This window comes from Piliocolobus tephrosceles, chromosome 9, assembly GCF_002776525.5.
Source record: "Piliocolobus tephrosceles isolate RC106 chromosome 9, ASM277652v3, whole genome shotgun sequence".
In the NCBI taxonomy this organism is placed as follows: Eukaryota; Metazoa; Chordata; class Mammalia; order Primates; family Cercopithecidae; genus Piliocolobus; species Piliocolobus tephrosceles.
The window spans coordinates 38,166,273-38,188,780 of NC_045442.1; the positions used below are offsets into that span (position 1 = coordinate 38,166,273).

General features: G+C 43.2%; 1 pseudogene; it reads right to left on the minus strand.

The window, feature by feature from the left end:
• Window positions 1–839: 839 nt before the first annotated feature.
• Window positions 840–7,376, minus strand: LOC111538924 (annotated as a pseudogene).
• Window positions 7,377–22,508: the final 15,132 nt, after the last annotated feature.

Sequence of the window (22,508 nt, forward strand, 5' to 3'; positions counted from 1 at the left end):
AAAAGAAGACATGTAAATGGCCAACAGGTATATGAAAAATGCTCACCATCACTCATCATTAGAGAAATAAAAATCAAAACCACAATGAGATCTTACTCCAATCAGAATGGCTTTTATTAAAAAGACAAAAAAAAAAAATCTTGGTAAGGATATGGAAAAAGGGGAAGTGTTTTACACTGTTGGTGGGAATGTAAATGAGTACAACCACTAAGGAAAACAGTATGGAGATTTCTTTCTTTCTTTCTTTCTTTTTTTTTTTTTGAGACAGAGTCTCACTCTGTCACCCAGGCAGAGTACAGTGGTGCAATCTCAACTCATTGCAACCTCTGCCTCCCAGGTTCAAGCAACTCTCCTGCCTCAGCCTCCTGAGTAGCTTGGATTACAAGCACCCACCATCGTGCCTGGCTAATTTTTGTGTTTTTAGTAGAGACAGGGTTGCACCATGTTGTCCAGGTTAGTCTCGAACTCCTGATCTCAGGTGATCCACCTGCCTTGGCCTCCCAAAGTGCTGGGACTACAGGCATGAGCCACCGTGCCTGACCAGAGATTTCTTAAAAAAACTAAAAGTAGAATTACCATTTGATTCAGCGATCCTACTACTGGGTATCTACCCAAAGGAAAAGAAATCAATATATCAAAAGGATATCTGCAAACTTGCATGTTTATTGCAGCACTATGCACAATACTTAAGATATGGAATCCACCTAAGTGTCCATCAATGGAAGAATAAAGAAAATGTGGTATATATACACAATGAAATACTGTTTAGCTGTAAAGAGTGAAATCATGTCATTTGCAGCAACATGGATGGAACTGGAGATTATAATTTTTTTTTTATCACAAATAGGACTTTTTATTTGCCACTATTTTAAGTCTGAACTTTAAACAGATTCTTGGACTGGTCGTTCATATCCATCAGTTCGTTCAACTTTAGCACCTGTCTTGTCCCCAGTGACTTTTCCAGAACTACTGCCTTCACCATGAAGCTCCATGAGTTTTCCCAATTCAAACTTGAGCTTCTTCAGCATTTTTACTTTTCTAACAAAGACATCATGGAGAGGATAAATAGATTGGCAAGCCTTTTCTATGTCTTTTCCAGTGCTGTCTAGAATCAATTTATTGACCACTTCTTTCAAGTCATTTGTCGGCACCTCTTGGGTCATGATTTCCATCATCTTCTGGATTTGGCGGACCTGTTGGTGCTGAGCATAAGAGGTCTTCCGTATCTGATTGTTGCGTTTTTTAGTAAAGCCAACACAGAACAGACGAAGCAAGTAACCATGAGTAGTCTTGACATCAATGTGAGCTTCAATCATTGTCTGCCATTTTTTGACCATAGAACACATTTTGTCACGAATAAGATCCATGCCATGGAAGTTAGTCAGGCAGTTATTGCCCTGAACATCTTCAGTAATCAACCTGAATTTTCTAAATGCAAATTCATCATTCTGCAAATTAGCAAGACTCACTTCAAACACACAACCCTTGAGGCTGTCGGATGCAATTTTGGTTCCTTGGGTCCTGGTGACTAGCGTCTTTCCAATATTTCTTATATTGAACATAGCACCTGCTTTCACATTATACCAATCTTTCTTAGAAAATGGATCAATCACTTTCTTCTTGGCTCCCTTTTTGCTGCCTTTTGTAAGGCACTTGTTCTTGCCAACCACTATGGTACTGCTCAGAGAGCCACAAGGCCTGGAGGTTATTCTCTTAAGTGAAAAAAGTCAGGCACAGAATGACAAATATTGCATTTTCTCACTTACATGTAGCAGCTAAAAAAATTGAACACATGGAGCTAGAGAATGGAAAAACAGTTAATAGGGATGGAAGGGACAGTGGTGCGGGGTGGGTGGATAAAGAGAAGTGTTAAAACATACAAACATACAGTAAGATAAAAGGAATAAATTCAATATTCCACAGCAGAGTAGGATGACTAAACTTAACAAAAATGTGTTGTACTCACATGACGGACACCCTGAATGCCCCTTCTTGATCACTATGTATTATATACATATAACAGATTTTTTCATGTACCCCATGAATATACACAAATACTTTTTTTTAAAAAAAAAGGAAACTGGAACTAACTCACGAAGAAAAGGGAAGTGTGTGGCTCAGGTAACCAACCAAAGCAGGAGCAAGTGACTGGAATCAGGGACTCCAACATCCCCTGGGTGCTGGGTGCTCCCAATGCTTCTCCTTTCCGTGGAAGGGCTTCATTTCATCCTCCTGGAGACCGGCCTCTTCCATGAGCATGGGGCATAGCCATTGGAAGCTTCCAGACTTATTCTCACAGCTTTGTCACACTTTCCACCCACTGTAAAAACAAAAAGGCTCGCGGTCCTCAGTTTCAATGCAAAAAGACTCTGGCCTGCTTGGGCCGCCTGTCCTCACTGTAGTGGAGGTGTGGAGCAGGGGCCATGGTATGCTCTGGGTTTATTCAGCCATATGTACCTGGATAACCTCACCATGGTTAAATGTTGAAAGGGTTTCAGAGGACTTCCTCTTCTGGAGAGGATATATATGTAGGAACAATCCAACACTCCTACTGAAGCAACTAGAAAAAACAGAGTAAGTTACAAAAATCATCTTTTTAAGACATTGCAGAGTTGTGCCATCAATGAGGACTAATGAACTGAAACTCTGGAGGGGAAAGAGCCCTTTCCCTTTTTTTTTTTTGAGACGGAGTTTCACTCTTATTGCCCAGGCTGGAGTGTAATGGCACAATCTAGGCCCACTGCAACCTCCGCCTCCCGGGTTCAAGTGATTCTCCTGTCTTAGCCTCCCGAGTAGTTGGGATTGCAGGCATGTGCCACCACACCCAGATAATTTTGTATTTTTATTAGAGACAGGGTTTCACCACGTTGGTCAGGCTGGTCTCAAACTCCTGACCTCAGGTGATCTGCCCGCCTTGGCCTCCCAAAGTGCTAGGGTTACAGGCGTGAGCCACCGCGTCCGGCCAGAAAGAGCCCTTTCTAAATGTGCTAATTGTCTCTGACCATTTTCTTCCCGGGGAGTATTTGCCAAATCTGTGCACAGGCCAAGGGTAGGGCTTGACCCAGGCATAGCGTCTCTACTGGGACAAAGAGAAACTGGTAGAGTTTTTGATGATCAACATGATCTGTTGTAATGCTTGAATCTAGAGCTAAGCCGGAGCTCCTAAGAACAGAGCTGAATCTTCCACAGGCTTTCAGGGATGAGAAGACAGAGACATGCCAATGAAAAGAGTGGGCTCCATCCAAGGAACAGTGATGACCCAGAAGTGGACTGGGACTAACTAAGACTGCAACCCCACCTCAACCCAACTGAATTCTTGACTAGATTGAGGTGATCAATCCCTCACCCCATCTGCTGACAGAAGAAAAAGAGATTCATCACTGGAGGAAAATAACATCATCTGTTGCCTCTGTTTTCTTTTATATAATTACAAGGCATATAAAGAGCAGGAAAATGTGACTGATCAGAAAAAAGGCAGGAGCCAGGTGCAGTGGCTCACGCCTGTAATCCAAACAATTTGGGAGGCTGAGGTGGGCGGATCACCTGAGGTCAAGAGTTCAAGACCAGCCTGGCCAACGTGGCAAAACCCCGTCTCTACTAAAAATACAAAAATTAGCCAGGCATGGTGGTGGACGCCTGTAATCCCAGCTACTCAGGAGGCTGAGGCAGAAGAATCGCTTGAACCCGGGAGGCGGAGATTGCAGTGAGCTGAGATTACACCATGCACTCCAGCCTGGGTGACAAGAGCAAGACTCTGTCTAAAAAAAAAAAAAAAAGGAAAAAGGAAAAAAGTAGGCTGGGTGCAGTGGCTCATGCCTGTAATTCCAGCACTTTGGGAGGCTGAGGTCAGTGGATCATTTGAGCTCAGGAGTTTGAGACCAGCCTGGGTAACATGGCAAAATCCCATCTCTACTAAAAATACACAAATTAGCCAAGTGTGGTGGCACATGCCTGTAGTCATAGCTACTTGGGAGGCTGAGGTGGGAGAATCACTTGAATCCAGGAGGCAGAGGTTGCGATGAGTAGAGATCACACCACTGCACTCCAGCCTGAGCAATAGAGTAAGACCCTGTCTCCAAAAAAAAAAAAAAAAAGAGGTTCAAAAATTACCTGGGCTTGGTAACAATACCTGTAGTCCCAGCTACTTGGGAGGTTAAGAAGGGAGAATTGTTTAAACCCAGGAGGTCAAGGTTGCAGTGACCCATGATTGCACCACCACACTCTAGCCTGGTCAACAGAGAAAGACCTTGTCTCAGAAAAAAAAAAAAAAAAATAGAGAAAGAACAGGGAGTAGAAGCAGACCCACAAATGATTCTGATATTTGTGTTAGCAGACAAGGGCTTTATAATAAGTATTATAAACATGGTAAATAGAGAAAAATAATACAATAGGTGAAAAATGAAAAATTTCAACAGTGCATTCAAAGCTATAAAAAAAGAACCAAATGGGCATTCTAGAACTAAAAAATGCAATATCTGTAATTAAGAACTCATTAAGTGAAATATTTCCATAGCTGTTGGTAAATACCTATTGGCCCAAGACTCCTAAGTTCCCTGTCCTCATCTCCTGGCCATTCTGGACCACCTTGGGACAGACACCCTGGACTTCCCCACAGCCCAACAAGTAAGAGTTAATGGCGAGCCCAGCCAGGGGCATTCAGGAGCCTGTTTTGCCACTGCTGCAAGTGTCCCTTATGATTGGTTGGTGTCTGTGCTTTCCCATTGTTTAACTATTTTGATTTTGATGTCATCTCTGACTAATTGATTGACTGATAGAGATGAGGGGTTGTGTTTGTTTTTTGTTTGCTTTTCTTTTTTTCAGATGGAGTCTTGCTCTGTCACCAGGCTGGAGTGCAGTGGCATGATCTTGGCTCACTGCAACCTCCGACTCCTTGGTTCAAGCGATTCTCCTGCCTCAGCCTCCTGAGTAGCTGGGATTACAGGCACACGCTACCATACCCGGCTAATTTTTGTACTTTTAGTAGAGACAGGTTTCACCATGTTGGCCAGGATGGTCTCGATCTCCTGACCTCATGATCCACCCACCTTGGCCTCCCAAAGTGCTGGGATTACGGGCATGAGCCACCTCGCCTGGCCTGAGATGAGGTCTTGCTGTGTTGCCCACGCGGGTCTCAAACTCGTGGGCTCAAGTGATCGTCCTGCCTCAGCCTCCTGAAAAGCTGAGACTTGATGTCTTGTCTTGGTACTGTCATTGGAAGTCCCTATCAGAATCAAATAAATGAAATTGGGTAGAAAGAATTCCTCAAAGAGGGTAATACCAATAAGAGGAGACGTGGAAGGACACGGAGAGGATATTTGTTCATTTATGATGCCCACTCAGAAAGCCAGATATCTAAGACTGAAGCCTGCTGTTTGCTGAGTTGAGCTTCTTTTAAGTTTCCTCACCACTGTATTTGAGGAGACTTGAGTGAGCCAGGAGGGAACAGATTTAGTGAGGCTAGATAAATTTGCTGTGTGGCTTGGTCTCTTGAATCTGATCGGTTTGTAGCTCCTACACCAGTTATTTTCATGAAATACTCAGGACAGCCTTAGCAACTTGAGTTTCTCAAAGGCAAAAGAATTTAGTGTGGACTAACTGCCTCCCAGAATATAGGTTAAAAGAGGAGATTTTAGAGATGGACAGTTCTGGATTCAGACTCCATATCTGCCTTTAACTGGTTGTTTGACCTTGGGCAAATCACTCTGCCCCTCTGAACTGCTCATATGTATCTCGAAGGTTTGCAGCAGACACTGTTGGTTAGCTACCAAATGGGTTTCTCCTCCCCTTTTCTTTGCTGAAAAATACCTTTTTTTTTTTTTTGAGATGGAGTCTAGCTCTGTCGCCAGGCTGGAGTACAGTGGCACAATCTTGGCTCACTGCAACATCCACCTCCCTGGTTCAAGTGATTCTCCTGCCTCAATCTCCCAAGTAGCTGGGATTACAGACACGCGCTGCCACGCCCAGCTAATTTTTGTGTTTTTAGTAGAGATGAGGTTTCACCATGTTGTCCAGCATGGTCTCGATCTCCTGACCTCGTGATCCGCCAACTTCAGCCTCCCAAAGTGCTGGGATTACAGGCATGAACCACTGCGCCCGGTCAGACCTCTCTCTCTCTCTTTTTTTTTTTTCGGACTGTTTTATCTCTTCCTGTCTCAGCTCAGGGGTGAATTATGCTTGGTGTAGGCCCATTGCAATAATCCCACTTTTGGGTCAATGGTTGGATTAAGCATGCATGTATGACCCAATTCTGGCCACTGAGATGAGAGGGGTGATCAACTAGAGGCTTCTTGGAAAGCTTTTATTGTACTTAAAAAAGATACAAGGAAGAGATCATCCCTCTGCTAAATACTGTCATGTCCAGATGGGATGCCTAAAAGTGCAGCAGCAATATTGTGGTCATGAGGGGACCCAGGCTGAAGATCCAAGTCAACTAAGGATGACAGAGTGAAAAGATGGCAAGAACCTGGGTCCCCAATGGCGTAATCAAGCTTCTAAGTTAACCAATCCTAAAGCTACCCCTGTTAGGGACTTATTATTACATAGAAAATAACTCATTTCCTCATGTTTAAGCTTTTTTGAGTTGGGATTTCTCTTACGTGGAGTCAAAAGCATCCTAACAAACCCAGAGTTGTTTATGAGGATTTGATTCAATAAAACAATTTATGTAAAGCACTTAACACAATTCCTAGTATAAAAGGTGCTCAAAAAAGAAGTATTACTATTATCATCATCATTTTTTTTCTCATTTTTATTTCCCCTTATTGCCTCAGTTCTGGCTGTAAGCAAAGGATAATGAGTTTGGGATTTAAAGATGTGATGACAGGGATGGGGGAGTCAGAGGGAAAGGGATGAATTTAGGTGCCTGGGCTCTTCATCCAGAGCACCTTTGAATAGTAATTTTGGTTAAGGGTTTTCTTAATCTGTGTGTGGATGCAGACAATAGAAACTGACTTAGGTTAGCTCAAATGAGCAAAAAACCATTTTTTTTTAAGGGTATGGAGTGTGTCACATAATTGAAGGAAGAGATGAACAGCAAAGATTTAGGCAAGGAAGGAATTAAGTTTCAGAAATTCTCTTCCTCTGATCATCCTTCTCTCTTTGGAGCTCTCAGATAAGGAAATTTGGGCAAGGTGTCTGCACTGTGTTAATCAGCTTTGGCCAAGGGGCAGGGACATACAGATGTGGTAATTGAGAGGGACCATCCTTGGCTATCAGGACCTTTCTGAAAGAAGGAAGAACCCAAGATGTATCTCTTCCTCCCAGATGCTTTTCCAAAACTGCAGGTTTCCCCTAACTTTACACAAAAAGCAGCAGACCAAAGCCAAATTCTGGACATGCTCAGAATTCAGTAATGCCAAAGGCGGTCTATTTTCCATGGTGACTGGGAAAGGAAAAGAAAATCCTGGGCAAGGGACTAGCCTGGACCATGAAGTCTAACCAGACGTCCTCACCTGGGGCATCCAAACACTCACTTGGAATGCCCAAGCCAGAAGGACTAACACTGCCCTGGCGTTTGCAAAAGTGCAAATATTGTCACATGTGACAAATGTCTAAGTGCTTAAAAGCTATAAATCGAGTTATGCCCACCTCTACCCAACATTCCCAACCAGGCTTTTCTCTCTCACAAAGCTCACTTCTTTGAGTCTTGGAAGCTGAAGGAGCCAGGTTCTCTTTGCATCATTCCTTCCATCGGGATGCTTGAGTTGTCATACCCTGGTTATGCTGGGACAGGGCAGGGCAGTGCAGAAGCTGGCCTCAGGCCCAGGACTCTTGGGTGGTGACTGGATCCGCCCATTCTTGGGATAGGGACTGATTCAGTCAAGCTCTCTTTTTTGCCAGGGTGGCCAGATTACCTTCCTCACACCTTACTTTTCCAACTTGGGATCTCCAGGCATGTTTACATGCCTCCCCAAACGACACTATCCTAACTGAAGAGCAGGGAGTGGGGAAGAGAGGATTGGCAGGAAAGTAGTTACTGGGATTCAGTTCTGTTGAGACACATGCTTGGGTTGATTTGAGGAGATAACTTGAAATTGAAGCAACCGCTCTCTCCCTGATTTCCCAGGACAGAGCTGTGATTCTGTCCCCCTACTCCCCACCCTCACCCCACTCTCAGTGACAGCCTCAGGCCTCCTCCTCTAGCCTGAGAGGATGAGTTGAGTTTACACACACCCCCTTCCTCCTACTTTTCAGAAAAATTTCCTGTAAAACCCAAGAATAAAAAAACCTTTGTGTCTCAATGTGTATACTGTATGAAGCCAAGGGTGGGTGCTATTCTTTGCTTGATCTGAGGGCAGGACTAAGAAGGACCTTAGAGATTATCTCAGAAGCTGAGTTCACAGAAAGTAAGAACCTTTCAAACGCCACTGGAGTGGGGTCAAGAGGGCTCAGGAGCAAATTAAGAGATCCCACAGTCCCACTGGTCAATGGTAGAAGAATCAGTGAGGATTATAATTTCACTGAACTCAAACTCATTAAATATATTAAACCCATGAATGTTTAATGACACTTAGAAAAAAAAACAGCCCCCATTTGTCATCTTTTGAAAGATGCTAGGAAATCAACCTATTATTTTGAAACTGACAAGGAAGGAAAAGAAACAGCATTGATTCTGCCTTTTCCAACTGTGTGTCATGATAACCAAATAGTTGATAAGGAGATGATTTTCTTTATAGAAACATTCTAGCTAATAAATGAAGAAGAAAAGAAGCTAAGAAATGTTAGCATATCAACATTTTGCATTTCGGAATTTTTCAACTCGTAATGAAATAATGGAGCTAGGCAATGATCATCAATAGCTGCTAACATCAAAAAAAGAAAGATAACAGGGCGTTATGTGCCTCCTGGTGGAAACACAAAAAGCTGGGCCAGGTGCGGTGGCTCACGCCTGTAATCCCAGCACTTTGGGAGGCTGAGGCGGGTGGATCACTTGAGGTTAGGAGTTCGAGACCAGCCTGGCCAACATGGCAAAACCCTGTCTCCACTAAAAATACAAAAATTAGCCAGGCATGGTAGTGCATGCCTGTAATCCCAGCTATTCTGGAGGCTGAGGCTGGAGAATCGCTTGAATCAGAGCAGCAGAGGTTGCAGTGAGCCAAGATTGTGCCACTGCACTCTAGCCTGGGTGGACACAGTGAGATTCTGTCTCAAAAAAAAAAAAAAAAAAAATTTTGTGTGACGCAATCAGTGAAATTTGAACATGGAATTAACATTAAGTGATATTTAAGGAGGCTGGGCATGGTGGCTCATGCCTGTAATCCCAGGACTTTGAGAGGCAGAGGCAGGAAGATCACTTGAGTCCAGGAATTCAAGACCAGCCTGGGCAACAAAGTGAGACCCCCGCTCTCTACAAAAAATAGAAAAAAAAAAAAATTAGCTGGGGCATGGTGGTGTGTACCTTTAGGCTGAGCTGGGAGGATCGCTTAAACCCAGGAGGTTGAGGCTACATGCCACTATACTCCAACCTGGGTGACAGAGCCAGGCCCTGTCTCAAAACTTCATAATGATAAAAAATGATATTTAAGGAAGTATTATTAACATTTTAGGTCTGATAATGGTTTTGTGGCTGTATTTACATAGTACTTATCTCAGAGTGATGTACTGAAATATTTGTAGGTGAAATTATATGATTTCTGGCACTTGCTTTAAAATAATATTTGGGACATTTAGAGGTCAGCTAATAGGAGCATAGAAAAGCTAGATTGGCCTTGAGGGATGATTCTTGGGGCTGGGTAATGGGTGCATGGGAGTCTAGGAGTCTACTATGTGTCCTTTTCGTGTGTGTGTTTGGAACATAATGAGCACATCATGAGTGTGTGTGCCAAGAAGGCACTGTGCCAGGTGTTAAGGATTCTAAAATGATGCATCACCATCCCTACTCTAGAGTGACTTGAGTCTGGTTCCCAAACTCTTATCACTGAGCACCTATTTTATTTTTCTTTTCCCTCATAAGTCCTGTGTTTGGGAGATTCTCATCACCTAATAAATGTATTTATTTATTTATAAGTTTCTCCGTGCTGGCTAGGCTGGTCTCAAACTCCTGGCCTCAAGTGATCTGCTCTCCTCAGCCTCCCAAAGTGCCGAGATTACAGGAATGAGCCAACACGCCCAGCCAATGCATTTATTATGTAATAATTTAAAAGTACTCTTCGTGGTGTGTCCAAACTTTTCTTCTTTTGTGAAGTCTTAAGGGAAGACTGGGAACTCCAAAGTGGCCCAAACTTTTAATTTTACAGAGACAGAAACTAAGGCCTAGACAGGGAGACTGCCCAGGCCACACGCATTGGCAAAGGTGAGAGTGGAGTCCGGTTGTAGAACCCACTCTTCTGCTTGTCCAGTGCGCCACCACTGGCTGAGGACAGACGGTGTTTTGCAGTGTGTAGCTGATCTAGTTTACATACTAGGAACAGTCACCATATTAGCCCTGTCAGCTTCTCTTTTTAAGACTAATTGATGCCAATTTCTTCAATTTTTCTCTTTAATTTTTTTCTTAATTTTTTTTCTTTCTTTTTTTTTTTTTTTTTTTGTAGAAACAGGATTTCACTTTGTTGCACAGGCTAGTTTCAAACTCCTGGGCTCAAGTGATCCTCCCACCACGGCCTCCCAAAGTGCTGGGATTGCAGGTGTGAGCCACCATGCCCAGCCCAACCTTTCTTCATAGATTTTCTTTACTTTCCACTTTCTGAGACTATCCCAAAGCTGTCTGATACATTGCCAATGTCAACTTAAATTTTTGCTTTATGACAAGTTGCTGAGCACTTATTTTCTTCATGCCTCCGTAGTGAAAAAGGGAGCCAGAAAAGAAGTCAAGCACAGTTAACTCCTGGTTATCCCAGGGCAGGATGGCCAATTTTCCATCAATCATGATGAAAACAAAACAAATACAACTATGTGATGGGGTAGAATAGTAAGCAGTACGTGCCACACTGGGTAACTTTTTCTTTTAAGACTGGTGAAGCGCAGTAGTGAGAAGGTGGGGAAGGAGTAGAACAAGGAGTATGGGCCAGGCTCAGTGGCTCACACCTGTAATCCCAGCACTTTAGGAGGCCGAGGCGGGTGGATCACGAGGTCAGGAGATCGAGACCATCCTGGCCAACATGGTGGAACTCCGATAAGCCAACCTACTTATCACCCTGCTTCCCTAACTTTCAGTGCTCGATTTCCTACCTAGAAACTCTAGTCTAATAACCACAACTACATATTGTACAAGCTTAGCAAACTAAAACTAAAAACACAAAAAATTAGCCTGGCATGGTGGTGCGTGCCTGTAATCTCAGCTACTTGGGAGGCTGAGGCAGGAGAATCCCTTGAACAGAGGAGTCGGAGGTTGCAGTGAGCCGAGATCGCACCATCACACTCCAGCCTGGGGTACAAGAACAAGACTTCATCTAAAAAACAAACAAACAAACAAACAAAAAACCCAAAAACAAACAAAAAAACAAGGATTTCAATCTGTAACTGACTGAACAATCAATTGAGTTATCCCACTACCTTCGTACCAGCCCACATTGGGTAGCTTTGATGTTAGAATGTCCGTCCTTTCACCAGTCCCACAGTATGTGCAGGTTGGTTTACTGAGAGATGCCTATGTCTGTGTGTTTAGTACTTTATTTTGGATGCTTATCACAAACACTTTTACCGAAATGTTTCCAGTGTTAAGTGCACCTCATCAATGTTTCACTTGCAACCTCCTCTCCTTCAAAACAATTTTCATGTCCTCCTTTGCAGCCTCTCATCAAGCTGACAATGTAGCGTGAGCAACCAACCTCACTTGCCAACATTCTCACATGCAAGATTGAGATCTTTAAAAGCCCTTTTGGATGGTACTGTGGTCAACTCTTGTCTCTGTTGGGAATTATTTGGTTTCCTTCCTGAATTTCCATCAGGGAGAAAAAGAAGCTCAATCTGCCCATAGCAGGAACAAGAAGTGGCTTTCACAGCACTGACTGGAATGGAAAACCAGCATCAGATCCACCTCCAAAAAAGCTTTCACTTGAAAAGGGATGTAGTTTCAGTTATTTGCTCCAATTTTTACCAAAAATCTCGTGGAAAATCCAGAGTTGCTTGTATAAATTAATAAAAGAAGAAGCAAGAACTGTAACTAGAGCCTAGTTTTGTCATTACTGCACTCAAGGGTCACCTGAAATCTGAACTGCAACATCTCAGTTAGTTTATGTGCAGTAATTATCAGCACCATGACAGTCCCTCAGGACAGGATTCTCCACCATGCCCCAGCCTGCCCACTTGGCCTCAATTCTTTCTTCTGATATTCCCAGGATACCTCCTAAGCCAACCTACTTATCACCCTGCTGCCCTGACTTTCAGTGTTTGATTTTCTACCTAGAAACTCTAGTTTAATAATCACAACTATATATTATATAAGCTTAGCAAACTAGGCACAGAAGAGATCTCCCCCCAATTGGATAAGGATTATTTGGTACAAAGCCTAGAAAAAAACATAATTAATGGCAAAAGATCAAAGGCATTTCCATGAAAGTTAGAACAAGATAGATCGCTATCACTGTAGTGGAGATCTTTACTGTTACAACAGGTAAGAAATCAGAATCATTCATATAGGTGAGAGGGTAAGAGAGTTTTCTGGTTCTTCTCTGTCCTCACTGCTGACTGCTTCCCTTCTGACCTGGATTTTTACCTTTCCATCTGTGGCAAGGAGCAGATGAAAAATGGCCTGCAGCTTAAGATGCCTAAGTGATGAGAAAATGAGCATTTACTGATTTTACTGTTACCATGTTGACTATTTCCTCTCAGCTATCTGCAGCCAAAGTAGAGGTCAGAACAGAAGGGGAGAATTTTTTTTTTTTTTTGGTAATCTTACTGATTAGAGTTTCCATGCTATAAAGAAAGATGAGGGGGAAGAAAATAAGCAAGAGAGAATTAACTGAGCAAGAAAGACACACAAAAAAGAAAGAGAGAATGCCTATGTGGTGGATACATGAATGAGTAAGAGTGGAATAATGAGTAGAGCAGAGAGGTAGGTGGAAAATGAGAATTAGAAAATGGGAAGAAAAATAGTCACGAAATCACCTAGAAGCTTATCGTGACCGAAAAAGTGTGGAGGTAGGCCAGGCGCAGTGGCTCATGCCTGTAATCCCAGCACTTTGGGAGGCCGAGGCGGGTGGATCACCTGAGGTCAGGAATTCGAGACCAGCCTGGCCAACATGGTGAAACCCCATCTCTGCTAAAAATATAAAAATTAGCTGAGCATGGCAGTGGGCACCTGTAATCCCAGCTACTGGGGAGGTTGAAGCAGGAGAATTGCTTGAACCCAGGAGGCGGAGGTTGCAGTGAGCTAAGATCGCACCATTGCACTCCAGTCTGGGCGACAAGAACGAAACTCCGTGTGAAAAAAAAAAAAAAAAGGTGTGGAGGTGTCCAAGACAGAACTGGGGAGTTAACAGGAAGATTTTTTTTTTTTTGACAGTCTGACATTTTCACCCAGGCCGGAGTGCAATGGTGTGATCTCTGCTCACTGCAACCTCTGCCTTCTGGGTTCAAGAGATTCTCCTGCCCCAGCCTCCCTAGTAGCTGGGATTACAGGTGCCTGCCACCATGCCTGGCTAATTTTTGTATTTTTAGTAGAAACATGTTGGCCAGCCAGGCTGGTCTCGAACTCCTGACCTCAGGTGATCCACCTGCCTCAGCCTCCCAACATTCTGGGATTATAGGCATGAGCCACCGTGCCCAGCCAACAGGAAGATTTGACTGGGAAAAATGGAGATTGTGGGGGCATGGAGAGCCATTTAGGTCAGAGGTAAAGTTTGCGGAAGCTCTGAGTCCTTAAAGATGTGGCAGGCACTCTGCTAAAAGTGGTTTGCATTTATTGCCTTATTTAACTCTTAGAATAACTCTGTAATGTGGATGCCCTTATTTTTTCCATTGTACAGAAGAAGAAACTGAGGTTCAGAGAAAGTAAGCATTTTGCCTAAGATCAGTCTTCTAATAGCAAGAGGAGCTGAGATTCAGTTGTGCTTGGATCTGTTGACTCTAGAGCTCTGGCTGGGTTATCTCAACTTCCCTCCTCCAAATTCTTGTCTCTCCTGACCCAGTTTCTCTTCCAAGATAGGGTGTATTCAGGGTAATATGGGAGGGATTGCTATCCATTTAGGGAGGTAAAAACTTATGGATGCCAATGGGTACAAAAATCCATGTCACGTAAGGAAACTTTGGAGGAGCTGGAGTTGATTAGTCTGGCTGAGAAAAAGGTGGGACGTTGGATAGCTGAAGTGCAGACATAGAAAAAGCAATCATCTCCTGAGTTGTTCCAGAGAGGAGATCAGTTGGTGCAAATGACAGGGAAGTGGGTTACAATTCAGTCTTGGGACAGACCCTCAATTAAGGCTTTCTGAAAATGGATGAGCTGCTACATGCTGTAGAAGCTCCCCATCACTGAAAGTGTCCAAACCAAGGTCCCATCATTCATTCATTGATTCATTCATTGATTCCTACAAATTTTTGTGGAAGATCCACAATATGTCATCTCTGTTCTAGGGACCGGGGTACAAAAGGCAACAAGAAAACATACTGCTTCCTGAAGATTTAATTTTAGTGGGGACAAACAAGGATAGAGACAAATAATTACACAAATTACTTGTAAACCATGACATATTCTATAAAGGAAATGAACAAGGGTCTAAGATAAGAAATAAGGGGAATTGGAGTTGATCCTGTTGGTTGATGCTCTGCTGAGGTTTTCTTGAATCACTTTTGCAGTTTTGATGTGCTGGTCCCCCAGCTTCTGAGTGCTTTCATTTTTAAGGGCTGGCCACATACAACTTTGTTCCAAGGGTAGCCCTTCAGCTACCAGAGCTCTTTGCTTACATGCACGGAAAGCCGCCTTAGCCAAGCACTCAGCTAGTCAGGTGAGGATATGAAAGCCCAGCCCCATTATGTTTAGGAGGAACAAGTTCTGGCTGCAATTTATTATGCAGTTTTCCTGAGGAATCAGGCTGAGGCTGGGTCTGGGCCTGAAATCCAGGCTTCTAGACTTTTCCTTGCCTGATGTCTTCCACTTCCCTGTCCAACTTTCCCTACTTTCTTACCTGTTTCTGCCTGGGGCTCTTTTTAAATAAAACACTTGCTCATGAATTTCTGTGTCAGGGTCTGCTTCTGGGAACACAGCCTAGGATCTAGAGAGAGAGTCATGATCTGATTTACATTTTTAGAAGGTACCCTAGTTCCTGGGGAAGAATAGCCAGTAGATCTGTTCACGGGGCTAGTTGCCTAGGTGAGGGGTGAAGGAGGCTTACTCCAGGAGAGTGCCAATGGTACTAGCAGGAGAGGAGAGATCTAAGATCTTTTTTGAAGATAGGAACGATGAGCTTTGCTTGGGAGTGACCGAAGGAAAAGGAGGAATCCAGGATATCCCCTAGATTAGACGAGGATGTGTAGAGGTATTTTGCACAGAAATCCCCTCACTGGGTGGGAAGTAGAACTAGGTGACTTCAAAGGCCGTGTATCCATTTGAAAATCCATCTGCAATGGCTGGATTCAGCAACCAAACAAATGGTAGGAGATAGAGATGGTTACACATGAGAACAAACATGAACACAGAGGACATACATATGGGCTGGCAGATAGCTTGCAAAAATCATGAAAGTTGCCCAAATTCCTTTTGAGTTAGCTAATGGGGTGTTCCTATTTTCTGCTCCTGCCGTGCCCCACCCATTTGAATCCAGGTGAAATGTGCTGGGTTTTTCTCTAGGTGGGAGTGTCAGTGTGAGACTCATGCTGATCTTCTTGGCTTGGCTATCTTATGCTCTCAGTGACTGATTGCCTTTCTTTTTAAAAGAACAGGTGCTAAGCTTTGTTATCACTATCTTCATTATTATTGCTAGCATTCACCAAGCACTCACTAAGTGCCAACTACTTTGCACATACAATCTCACTTAACCTTCACAACTCTTATATTCCCCTTCTGGGGTTGAGCCATCATGGCTTAGCCATTGCCCAAAGCCAAACAGCCAGAGAGTGGTTGAGTGGGGTTTTGAACCAGAAGTCCCATACTAGATCCCAAGTTCTCAACCAGTGCGATAAACTGACTAAAAAGAGTAAATGCTCTCAGAGGAGCCTGCGGACTTCCTCCATCTACACAAAACTCCGGCCCCTCATGGCTACTGGGCTGCAAGGTAGTAGCGCTGGGCTCTCACTTTCCCACCCTCCAGATTCTCTGAGCAGACACACCCAGTGCCCTCTGTCCCCACCCAGTCTGCCATCCCAGTTCTTCATAGCATCTGTCTTGCTCTGCTCTAGAAAACAGGGCACCCTCTTACCACTCTGGTGTCTTTCTTAGTTCCTAGTGTACAGTACCAGCTCTTAAGGAGTCAGCACCCTGTGTGGCTTGAGAATTTCCTTAGAGATGACTCCCAAGTGACTTGTTGCAGAGCAAGTTGGATCCATTCCACCATGTTGTTCATCAATACGTGCTCCATGTATTTGGCAATGAGGGGAGAAGTGGTTGACAATGTCCTTGACTGCCGAGAACTCACACTTAATGTCAAACATGTCATACAGGTGACACATATCCAGAAAGGTATTTCCAATAGCCTTATATCCCCACTTCTCTAGAGACTTCAAGGGCCTTTTCTAGTTTAAGAGAGGATCCTCAAAGCCAGGAAAACTTCGTGCCATAGGTGAAAGCCTAATAGTCTGAAAGTAAAGGATCAGTTAGCTCACTAATGTAATCCACATCATGAAACATTCTTGTAGCCCTTTTTTAAAAAAAAAAGAAGAAGAAAAATCCTGAATTACATAGTTTCATACTATGTTGTGAAGCAGAAAAGAAAGGCGATACAATATTTTGCACACTATGATCCTATTTACATGAAAAAAATTAATCGCGTGTGTGGTTGTTAATAGTGATTATCTTGAAATAGTGAAGCTTCTCATGATTTTTGTTTTCTTCATTGTGATTGGCTTTAAATTTTTTATTTAAAATATAAATTATTCAGGAGCCTATCTGAAAAGATGCACTGTATAATTCCAAGTATGTGACATTCTGGAAAAGGCAAAACTGGAGAAAGTGGAAAGATCCGTGGTTTCCAGGTGTTTGAGTGGAAGGAGGAATGAATAGGTGGGGCACGGAGGATTTTTAGGGCAGTGAAACTACTGTGTATGACACTCTTATGTCTGATCTATGTCATTATACATTTGTCAAAATCCATAGAATGTATAACACAAAGAGTGAATCCTAAAGAAAACTGGACTTTAGCTAATAATAACATATGAATATTGGCTCATGGGTTGTAACAAATGACCCACAGTAATGCAAGATGGTAATAATAGAGGAAACTGTGGGGTGGGAATTTAAGAAGAAAGTCCCTGTACTTTCTGCTGAACTTTTCTGTAAACTTAAAACTTCTCTAAAAAAATGAATAATTTAAAAAATAGTAATGCCTATATTTCAAACATGCAGAAAAATTCAGACTATAAAGAACACATTTATTCATCACAGATTTAATACATTTTAAGGTTTTGCTATATTTGTTTTAAATCTTTTTAAAAGAAATAACAGGCTGGGCGCAGTGGCTCACACCTGTCATCCCAGCACTTTGGGAGGCCAGGGTGGAGGATCTCTTGAGCTCGGGGGTTCAAAACTAGCTTGGGTAACATGGCGAAACCCTGTCTCTACAAAAAATACAAAAATTAGCCCAGCGTGGTGGTGCATGCCTATAACCCCAGCTACTCAGGAAGCTGAGGTGGGAGGATGGCTTGAGACTGGAAGGCAGAGGTTGCAGTGAGCCAAGATGGTGCCACTGCACTCCAGCCTGAGAGAGAGAGCCAGATCATGTTTCAAAAAAAAAAAAAAAAAAAAGCCCAAAAAACAAATAGTAGAAACAATCAAAATTCCTTTATACTCCTCCTTAATTTCAATCTGTTTCCTCCTTCCCTGGAGAAAATTTTTCCCATACATTTTCTATACTTTTTTTTCCTTTTTTGAGACAGAGTCTCACTCTGTTGCCCAGGCTGGAGTGCAGTGGCGCCATCTTGGCTCACTGCAAGCTCCGCCTCCCGGGTTCATGCCATTCTCCTGCCTCAGTCCCCAAGTAGCTGGGACTACAGGCGCCTGCCACCACGCCTGGCTAATTTTTTTTATTTTCAGTAGAGACGGGGTTTCACCGTGTTAGCCAGGATGGTCTGGATCTCCCGACCTCGTGATCTGTTCGCCTTGGCTTCCCAAAGTGCTGGGATTACAGGCATGAGCCACCGCGCCTGGCCTCTACACTTTTTACATGTAAGTCAACATAAACAATGTATAATATTGTTTCAGTTTTTTTTTTTTCTTGAGATTGAGTTGCCATTTTGCCCAGGCTGGAGTGCAGTGGCACGATCAGGGCTCACTGAAGCCTCTGTCTCTCAGGCTAAAGCAATCCTCCCACCTCAGCCTCTGGAGTAGCTGGGACTACACCAGCTAATTTTTGTATTTTGGTAGAGACAGAGTTTTGCCGTGTTGCCCAGGCTGATCTCAAACTCCTGGGCTCAAGCAGTCCATAGGCCTTGGCCTTGAAAAGTGCTGGGATTACAGGTGTGAGCCACTGCTTCTGGCCTTAGAGCTTTTAACTTCTCAAAAATGACTTTGAATTATATATTAACACCTGGCTCTGAAAATTACCTTTTTATTAACCTTATATTAACCATTATTTGTGTTGCTACATGAATCTCTAGTTTATTCATTTTAACGGCTATATAGCGTTCCATTTCATAAAAATACTACAGTAAGAGGTTTTAAAATAATGTTTTGTATTTTTTTGTTATCTTCTTCTCCCTGAAATACTGCAGTAAAATAATATTTTGGAATATATCTTAACAATATGAGGAAATATGATATTAAATGAAATAAGATGTAGAATATTATTTACAGTATGATACAAAACACATATATGCAAGGCAAAATACTATAACAACAAATGTTAAAATGTTAGCAAGCAATGCTTTTTTTTTTTGAGAAGGAGTTTCTCTTTTGTTGCCCAGACTGGAGTGCAATGGTGCGATCTCAGCTCACTGAAACCTCTGCCTCCGAGATTCAAGCGATTCTCCTGCCTCAGCCTCCCGAGTAGCTGGGACTACTGGCGTGCACCACCACACTCAGCTAATTTTTTGGTATTTTTCGTAGAAACTGGGTTTCACCATGTTGGCCAGGCTGGTCTTGAACTCCTGACCTCAGATGATCCACCTGCCTTGGGCTCCCAAAGGGTTAGGATTATAGGCATGAGCCACTGTGCCCAGCCACTTTTTTTTTTTTTTTTTATACAGGGTCTTGCCCTGTTGCCCAGGCTACAGTTCTGGGCACTAGCATGGTTCACTGCAGCCTTGAACTCCTGGGCTGAAGAGATCCTCCCACCTCAGCCTCCTGAGTAGCTGAGCCTGCAGGTGCATGTCACCATGCCTGGCTATTTACTTTTATTTACTTCTGTAGAGACAGGGTCTCACTATGCTGCCTGGGCTGGTCCTCAATGCCTGACCTCAAGCCATCCTTCCACCTTGGCCTCTCAAAGTGCCGAGATTACAGGCATAAGCCACCATATCAGCAATAATGCTATTTTTGGATTGTGGGGTTATAGATACTTTCCCATATTTCCTAAATCTGGTACAATGAACAAGCATTGATTTTATGATTTCTTAAAAGTTACAAATAAAAGCATGCAGTACTACTGAAACTGGAGTTTGAGCTATGTAATCCGTGAAATTGTCATATCCTTCTCCACCACTGTTGGCAGAGCCCCTCCATGATCTCTAAATAGCCCCACCCTACTTCTGCCCAGGGGTCTCTCAGGGGCAGCAGCTGCCTCTGCAGCTCCCATATCTCCCTGGTCTCTCTGTGGCATTTTGGGTTGGTTTTTCTGATGCCTGATACCAGCAGCACAATTGCAGGATTGGCTATAATTATGCCTGCAGTGATATTATGGGATTGGATATAAATATTCTTGCTACATGTGAACAGGGTTTATTTCTGTCCACAGTTTACCATCTGGTTGCAGCACACCCTTTTCTAGCTGGGACAGAGGGAGAAGAGCACTATTCAATCCAGAGGTGAAACAGGAGTTGGATTAGAGGTTTTAAGTAATCAGCTTCTGGAAAATCATCTCAACATGTGTGATGCTGATGGGGCCATGATGTCAGGAATCATAGGAAAGAGGCAGAAGTTCGTATCAGGTTTATATTGCACCTAATGTAGAGGGGGCAGGCAAAGAGGTCTCCATTTCTGTCCCTGCTCTGAGCTCAGCATGAAGCTCAGTCAGGCTGGCTCAGACCTTCCTAAGTCACAGTGCTCCCGTGGATGTGATGCTCCCCTGTGCACAGAGGTACCCACATCTCTACCTTCTGTCTTGATCTCCCTCTCCAGGTCAAGTCCTACATTTTCTCCTGCCTGCTGGATAGTTCCATCTGCCTGCCCTGCTGTACCATCAAACTAGATTCAGAATTATTTGTTCTTAGATGCCCAAACTAGTTCTTTCTCCTGACTTTACTATTTCTCTTAACAGCCACACCATGGTCCTAGTCACCTAGGGGGATATCTTTGGTCACCTTCTGCCTAGGACCTGGTATTCCAGCAGAAGGCAAGTCATGCCACACCTTCCTTGATGAACTTAGTGGCTGATCTAGTAGAGTTCCTGGTTGTCAGTGATTAACAAATGGTTGTTGGATGAATGAATGAGTCGATGAATGAAATATCTCTTCCTTTCCATTCCTCATGGTCACCTCCCTTGTTCCAGCTCTTATTACCTCACACGTGGACTGTTGCAGCAACCTCTCAACTGGTTGTTCTGCCTCTGATCTTTCTCAGCTCCAGTTCCTCCTGCTCCTGCCACCAGGCGGGTTGTCCTTATGTACCACCTGCATCTCACCCGTTCCCTGTTTAAAAACCTTGGTGACTCCTCACTGGCTACCACATAAATTCAAAGTCATGAGCTTAGCTTTCAAAGCCACTGCACTCCAGCCCCAATTAATATCTCTAGCGTGTGACTAAAATTACTCACATTCCTGACCCTGTGTTCTGTTCTCACACATCTTTCACTTGACCATCTCCGTGGCTATGCTTAGGCCATTCTCTTAGTTTGAACTGATGTTGCCATTTCCATCTGTTCTCCAAACCTTCCCATCTTTCAGAACCCAGCTCACATTCCTTCCCTTCCACCAAGTTTGCTCAGGTTATCCTACCCCTGAATTCCTGGCCTAGGACTTACTGTCTATGCTATTGTTGGAAAATTAATCATGTTCTGCCTTGTGCCATGTTTAAATAAACTTATTGTTTATCCCTTGTTTTTGTTTTACCCTTTTCTATGCTTGTCTTAGTTTTCTAACTAGATCATACAGTCTTTGCAGGGGAGACTGTTCTGTCTTAGGGACATTTTTGTTTGGGTGCTTTTGTGCTTTATCCATCCCCTCCTCCATGTCCATTTCCCACCATGACGTGTGACCTGGACCAGACATTCATAGTACCCAATCCCCTTGTCACATTGATTATTCCAGGGATGACTCATCATGGTCCATGACCCCAACTCATCCAACCCTGGTCTTTTCCCAGTATTTGTCTCACTGAAGCTGGTGGGGAAAGATAATCTCACCTCTAGGTTCCCAGAAGTGGAAAGGTATGAATCTGGGACCACCATGTTCCCCTTCAAGTGGAAAAAGGTGGAGGTGTCCTGGTTTGCAGTAGGAGAGGATGTGGCCAACACCCAAAGAAAAGCAGTCAGAACTGAAAAGAGAGAGCTCTGACAATGGCTCTTGGATTGCTGGATCAAATTGTGCCTAGAGCCAGATTTCCCCTTAACATTTTAATTACCAAGCCAGCAAATATCCTATAGAGGCTAATACACCTTTATTACTTTGTGTATTTTTATTAAAATTTTCTGAGGATAAATGTGCTGTTAATAATTTTAGACAGTTTTGAGTGCAGAAAAATTTAAAGAAAAAAACGATAATCATCCATATCCCCACCAGCCAAAGTTACTGCTGTCTACATTTGGCACACTTTTTTAAATTTAATCCTTTTTTCTATGTTTTTTTTTTTTTAATATATATAAAGCAATGTCACTGTACTGTATGTTCGGTTTTATATTCTGCTTTTCTTTCTAATCACTATATTGTAAGTAGTTCAGCATTCACTGTTTTATAAACTAGTCTTCAAATTGTTTATGTTTTTCTCTTAAAACTGTTCTTATTTTTTTAACTTTTGAAGAGGGGGCTAAGATGAGAGAGAGAGGGAGGGAGGAGGGATTGGGGGAAAGATGAGAGAGTTGCCAAGGAGAATACATGAGAGAGAAAGAAAAGAAAGCAGAGATGATCCTCGTCTGTTTTCTTAGAAGTCCATATTTTATGCTGCCTGGTTCCAGAGAAGATTTAAGGTACTACTGTCCTTGCAGCCTTAGAACAGCTCTCCAGTTTCCTTTTCAGTGGTGGTGGCTGCAGTGGCTGCTGTTGTTCCGAGTGTCTGTGCCCCTGAGGCTGAGCCAGAGCCGGCTTCTGCAGGCTGCAATTCAAGATGGCCAATT